Source organism: Colius striatus, chromosome 1 (assembly GCF_028858725.1).
Source record: "Colius striatus isolate bColStr4 chromosome 1, bColStr4.1.hap1, whole genome shotgun sequence".
Classification (NCBI taxonomy): domain Eukaryota; kingdom Metazoa; phylum Chordata; class Aves; order Coliiformes; family Coliidae; genus Colius; species Colius striatus.
The window spans coordinates 137,370,766-137,377,936 of NC_084759.1; positions in this window are offsets into that span (position 1 = coordinate 137,370,766).

A 7,171-nucleotide genomic window follows, 5' to 3' on the forward strand; every position below is an offset into this window, starting at 1 on the left:
TGATTCTATGTCACAACCCGCAGCACCCTGCAAGGGTTCTGTGGTGGTGAATCCTCAGTTCTCAGGCATCAGAGCAAATTAGGTTGCTGTTGTCTTTATTTTTGAGACTAGGATAGAAATTATGGTACTTAAACAGGAGTGTCTCAAAGTAAGGAAAGAAATTGACAGGTGATGAACTGCCCAGCAATGTAAATAGTTTGAGATGAGCTGCTTAAAATGAGTTCAAAGTTTTGCAGTCTGGTTTACATTGTAAAATTTTTCAGTGTATTAGTGCATATGATTTTAATTCTAACACTGATCTTCAGTGCTTTTTTCCCCGCCCCCCTCCCCCCCCCCCCCCCCCCCCCGCCTTGGAGAAAGGGATAAGCTATAAAACTGCTAATTGCACATGCCACAGAAAATGATGCTATTTTGTGGCAGATACCTGTGCAGACATTCCTGTAGCTGTCAGGGAATCAATCAGAGTCTTCAAAACAGTCACTTCGTGATGGCAGTTATGAATACTTTCATTTTGTCTTTTTCTGAAAAAGTAACTTTTTTTTTTTCCGTAGCATTGAAAGTAATTTCACAGTCCAGACAATTGCTGACTGTTTTGGTCATAAACTAAATTCTGTTCTGTGAACACATCCCATTCCACTGTAAATTACCCAAGTAAATGAGCTGACCTAAACAGTGCAAGAAATTGCATAGACTTGCGTCATCAAGTACAAGAATACTTTCCAAGGATTTTATTCTGTGGTATATGATAAATGATGGTAGAAATTATTATTTTTGCATTTGATTGTGCAAAATAAGAAAAGTTACTGCCTTCATTCATAAAAAAAAAAATGAAAAGCCATTTTGGACACAATAAGGCAAGTTAAGACTGTGAAAATAGTTGCTGATAATTAGAGTAACCTTCTTAGTTCCTGATTGAGTGCAAGGAGATAGTAAGTGCAGATCTGTAAAAACTTTTCAAGATTAATAACGTTTAATTTGGGTAGGTGTTGTAATGAACTTGGCTGTAGTATCAATAAGCCATTGCAAATTCATTCCTGACACTTCTTACCAAGTTTAATGCATGTGCATTGGAAAGGAGTGGCAGGGGATGGGTGACCATGAAAGATGTCAGTCATTAAGGAGGTATTACTCTTTATCAAATGAAAACTTATGTTCTCTGAGGAACTCTGAAAATCATGTGCACCGATCATGGTGTCCACGTCACTCATGTCAGTGTGTGTTTGCATAACCTTCAATGCTTTGCATATCTAATACTCACAACCTAAGTATAGATATGCCTCTGATAATCACCCCAAACTCCAGTAGCCAGATCCTTGCTGCAGTGCATCGATGCAGTACATATTCATCTGGGACAATCCTCACAGAAATTCTGGAAGAAATCCACTTGTCTGTAAAGCATTTTTCTATACCATTATTTTCTAGGGAGGAAAAAATAACAGGTATGGTGACAGATTGGCTGGATCTTTGCTACCCTGTATCCTCTGCTAAATGGCGACTGTGCTTTGATGCAGAGCAAGACCTGCTGGATTGTGGCTTTGTTGTGAAAAGCTGACCACACTGCCTGACAGTGGTGACTTACTTGGCATTTACATCACCCTTCCTTTTCTGTGGATGTGTTTGATGCTTCAGATCTCTGTAGGCCTTTGTTTATTTGAGCTGAGATGGTAAGTGTTGTCTTGGAATACACGTAATGTATCACTCATGGATAAATTAATGTACTAGAATATGACAATAACATCTTCACAGATATATGTACTATAAGAAATTATTTTTCTTTTACTCTCATTTGTTCTTTCAATGGACAGAAAGATTATTCAGACACCGAGAGATGCCCAGGCCACTGACTGAACTATAAATATGAATTTATAATTATATACTGTTTGATTGGCCTTGGGAAGAGGATTAGAGAAGCGATAAAGACTTAAAAGAGCACAAAACATTTTACAAGTTGAGTGATAATAAAGATTCCAAGATTTTTTTTTTTGTTAGTACTTGGTTCATGTAAAGGCAGAAGATGTAATATTAATCATTGTGGTTAGTCTGAATGATTTTTAAAACTACAGACTTGCTTCTAGGAAAATACCTGAATATTTTGGCACCAGGAGGTGCTGGTTCATTTTGAGTCCAGTAAGCCAAGCACTCAGACTCTATAAAAGTATTGCTTAAAATGACATTTATTGGAGTTAATATTGTAAAAAGAACATGAAGATAGTATAGATAATCTCATATTCTTCCAGGCGCTGGGACCCCTGGGTTGTGCAGCATTGGATAGATTTCCAATGAGGCACACCTACAGATCACATAAGTGGACAGCTTACACAGTATGATGGTCTTTTGAGCTCTTACAGGATTTTCTTAGAAAAAAACATTTCTATTAATCATTTCCACTGTCAAACAAAAGGGATGATCACATGAGAACTCATTGAGGTAAGGCCATACAGGTGTATAATTGCCAGTACTGAGTGGTAGCTGAGGACATTCTCCTTGATTGTAGTTAGCTGTCTGAGTTCATCCTGGTGACAAGGGATGTGTACAGCGCTGCACAGCCTAAAGGCAGGTCAGGCTGTATGTGCAGCACTGTACAGCACAACACAGGCTTAGGCCAACACAGGTCAGCTGTTTTGTGGATCACAATCTCCTTAATGTACAATGATCTTCTGGTCAGGATGACTAAATTCCACTCTTTGATCCACAGACAGTTGACTTTTCCTACAGACACTGTAAGTTGCAGATGATACTGGTAAGCTTTTTTGGCTATTACAAAAATACAATTACTAAAATTAATAATACAAGAGTAATAAAACGGGTTTTGATTGTGATCATGTATACAGTGTCACAACTGGGATAATGTGACCTATGGACTACCTCCAGATTCATGTTTAGCTTAGGATACCCACAAACAAAATTAGAGGTGAAATCACACTGACAATCAAAAACTGCAAACAATTTACTGAGCAATGAGTAATGGGATTGCGAGAGCTTACTTGGTCAATGAGGCACGTAGAATGGTAAAGAGAAAGGGGAGAGAAGAAAGTGAGGAAGTAAAGAAAGAAAACAGAAAGATCACCTCTCAGAATTTCAGTGATGTCCATTGGCGTCTTCAAACCCAGGGTAGTGGAGTGTGCCACCTGTAACTCGGTCTTCCTCCTTTTATACTATGAATGCCCACCCATACATGTGGGGATTTCCATCTCCCTGAGCAGGTGCAGCACAAGTTCGAGGAATTTTTGGGAAATTGGTCCATGGGCTTCAGGAGTCCTGGGGATCTCACAATTCCTCTCCCCAGACTGAACTGAAAGTGCCCTTTTATGACTGAGGGCAACCATTCACGAGCCTGAATGCACAGGAGGGAAACAGGCAAAGGAGGAGCCAGAAGTGGTTCACTGCCACACCTCCACAAGGCCTGTCCCATCTCTGTGGCTTCTTCATTGAAGACCCTCATTGAATGCTGAAAAGGGAAGTCATCTGTCCAGAGGATAGCTGTTTGAGACAATCTTCTTTCTTACAGTCTCTTACACCATCCCGTGGCTGCTTTCCTTGCTTTCATAATCTTCTTCAATAGTGGTGATCTTTATATGGCTTATGGAGTAAGGAAAGAGAAGACAGAATACAGGAGATCATACATGGAACAAGACCAATTCCTAACATGAAAAATATCAATCCCATTAACAAGGCAGTCCCAATTTGTGCTAACGGCTTTCCTCACCCAGTGAGTTCCAGGGACCCTAGGAGACAGTTGGTCCATAATTCTGGGGAAAGTCTGTCAAACCAGTCTTTAGATTGTGTTGACTGAAGCAGCTCAATGGTTTGGTCAGTGATTTCCTTCATTTTGTTTCAGGCTTCCTCAATGGAAGTTGTTGCATTGTGTATAGTAGTACAACGTTCGGTGTTCATCAAGTTAAAAATTCTGCACACTCCTTGTTCTTTTAACAATAACATACCTAATGCCAGATGAATCTATAAAGTCGTTTTTTTATACCTGTTGTTGGACTTGTAAGTTTAACTCTGCAAAAGTATATCTGGTCCAATACTTAACGCATGTAGATTCCAAGTAATATTCTCTAACACAAATTGGTGAAAAATCCTCCTGGAATGTAAGGAGGGGAGAATAATTCCACAATCAAGTCCCACATGTTGAACTCAATTTAGTCTAGAATAGAACTTTCCATTAGAACATCCCCAGGCCAGTTCAAAGACAGCAGGATAAATACTATCCTTACAAGTCCAAGTATCATTAAAGTTTAAGAGATAGATCAACAGGGCTGTAGCTATTTGGGTACTCTTTAAGGGGTAGCGAGTGCAAGGGACTAGACAATATTTAGATAGGCTATAGCAACACAAATCCTTTGATTGGTATGATTCCATGTTTGCACAAACCCTTGTATGAGTTCTGATGTTAAATTAGGTGGGGAGTCTGTCTTCTCTCCTGTAACACTCAAGGAGGTGAGACAGGCTGCCCAAAACAATGATCATAGCGATAACAGATACATATTTGTGGCTTGGATGAGTGGGCAGTGAGGTGGATCAAGAACTGACTGAATGACAGAGCCCAGCGGGTGGTGATCAATGGAGCCAAGTCAAGTTGGAAGCCTGTGGCCAGTGGGGTTCCACAGGGGCCTGTTCTGGGACCAGTCTTATTCAACATCTTCCATCTTAAAAACACCTACCCCCACCCCTCCCTCTTCCCAGGGCTCTCCTTTCCCCATCCAGCGGTTCAGGGGATGGGGATTATGGTCCGTTCGTTATAGATGGACTTTGCCGCTGCTTCTTCTCACAGTGAGGCTTCCTCACACTTCCCACTGCTACCATGTGGGGTCCCTCCCCACGAGAGACAGTCCCTCATGAACTTCTCCAGTGTGGGTCCTTCTCATGGGCTACAGCTCCATACAAACTGCTCCAGCATGGGGTCTCCCACGGGGGCAGCTCCTCACACACTGCCCTAACGTGGGACACAAGGACTGGGAGGAGTTTGAGATAAGGATTGTAATTGGGAGCGGCAACGGGCAAAACATAGACTGAGCAGTGTCAGAATGGAGTGATTGTGGAGAACTTTGGTTTGTTTTAATTATGGTGAGGGGATGAGGGGTGGATTGTATGTAAATTGTCCACTTTTGTTCAGTGTTGTGATGATGTTATTTTTTCATTTTGGGTGTGGTGAATTCTTTTTCTGTTGCTGTGAGTGAAGATTGTGAAAGTTGTGTGACGAATGTGTATTTTTATGATACTTCTTAAATATGTGAGTCACAGAGGTGAGGGGTGGCCCTCGTGGCCAAGAAGGCCAATGGCATCCTGGGATGCATCAAGAAGAGTGTAGCCAGCAGGTCAAGGGAGGTTCTGCTCCGCTTCTACTCTGCTGTGGTTAGGCCTCATCTGGAGTCCTGTGTCCAGAGAACTTCTGTGAGAGAAGAGTCCCAGCACAGGGCTACGAAGATGGTCAGGGGACTGGAGCACCTTCCTTATGAGGAAAGGCTGTGGGAACTGGGGCTGTTTAGTCTAGAGAAGATGAGACTGGGGGGGGGATCTCATTAATATTTACAAATATCTAAATGGTGGGTGTCAGGAGGTTGGGGCATCCCTTTTTTTCTGCTGTATCTATGGACAGGACAAGGGGTAATGGACATAAGCTGGAACACACAAAGTTCCATTTAAACATAAGGAAAAGCTATTTAAATGTGATGGAGCACTGGAACAGGATGCCAGGAAGGTTGTGGAGTTTCCTTCACCGGAGTTTTTCAAAACCTGCCTGGACACATTCCTGTGTGACCTGATCTTGGTGGACCTGCTTGAGCAGGGGAGTTGGACTAGATGATCTTTAGAGGTCCCTTCATACCCCTACCATTCTGTGATTCTGTGATTCTGTGATTCTGTGATATTACAATGATAAAAAGACAAAAAACCCAAAAATAGTAACAGAAAGAATTATGCCAAGCACCCGTCTTTTCTTCTTCGAGTTCTCAAGTGTCTCGTTGAACCTCTGCAAAACAAAAGAAAGAAAATTCAGTTTGTCCAAAATTGGTTTTAAAAATGACAGGATTATCCACTGTATATTAATTTTGTGTCTTTTCCCATGGGCATCTGTGGCCACCAAGGAGTAAATACTCAGTGTTGTTTTTAATGTCAAAGGCACTGGTCCCACAGTGGGCAAGTCCAATAAGACCAGTTGTCTAAGGTAATGCAATAGAGCAATTGAGGTTTTTCCTTCCTTGTGTCCTGGGAGAATGGCAGGGGGGTTGGGGCAAACAGCAATGATCTTGGAGCATCCATTTATTCCCCATCCGCTATTGATTTTAGTTATCAAGTCAGAGAGATACATTGGCCATCCAAGTAGGAAGAGAGTTCAAAAACTTCTTTAAGAGCTATACTGAGTCTGAGATAGTGGTAATTTTACATAGCAGCTCTTACAGTGCTGTGCCTTTTATTGGTAGCTAGAAGTATGTTTGGTAGCACACCAGTGTTTTGGCTACTGCTTGCACAATACTGAGGCTATCTCTCCAACATTTTGTCCCCCATCTTCACCAGTAGGATGGCAGGATCTTGGGAAGAGACATGGCCAGGACAACTAATCCAAACTGTCCAAAGAGATATTCCATACCGTATCAGCTTGGCAACATAAACTCAAGGAGAGGAGTAGGAAGGGGTACATTCATAGTTTATGTTTGTATTACGAAGCAATCATTACATATACTGCAGTCCTGCTTCTTGAGAAGCAGTCAGATATCACCTGCTGATGGGAAGTAGAGAGTAACATCTTAATTTCATCTTGCTTTCACACATTGTCTTGCTGATACTTTATTAAACTGCCTTTATCTCAACCCATGAGGCTTCCATCCTATTTTCTCCCCTCCCTGGCTTGCTGAGGAAGTGAAGGATAGAGTGGCTTGGTGGGCACCTGGTCACAATATGTCGAGAAAGAATTTAGGTATTTGGGACATTTGGTTAGTGGAGAGAAACATAGAATTAATCCAGAAAGAGTAAAGAGAATTGTGAGATTGCCTCTCCCACAAAGAAAGAAAGAATTGAGACAATTGTTTTGATTGACTGGCTATTGCTGCATGTGGACAGATTCTTATGTACAGAAAACAAAAGGGTTCTATTCAAAATTAGTAAATGAAGTACCAAATGTTTTAATTTGGACAGAAGGAGAAAAACTAGTCAAGGAATTAAAACAAAG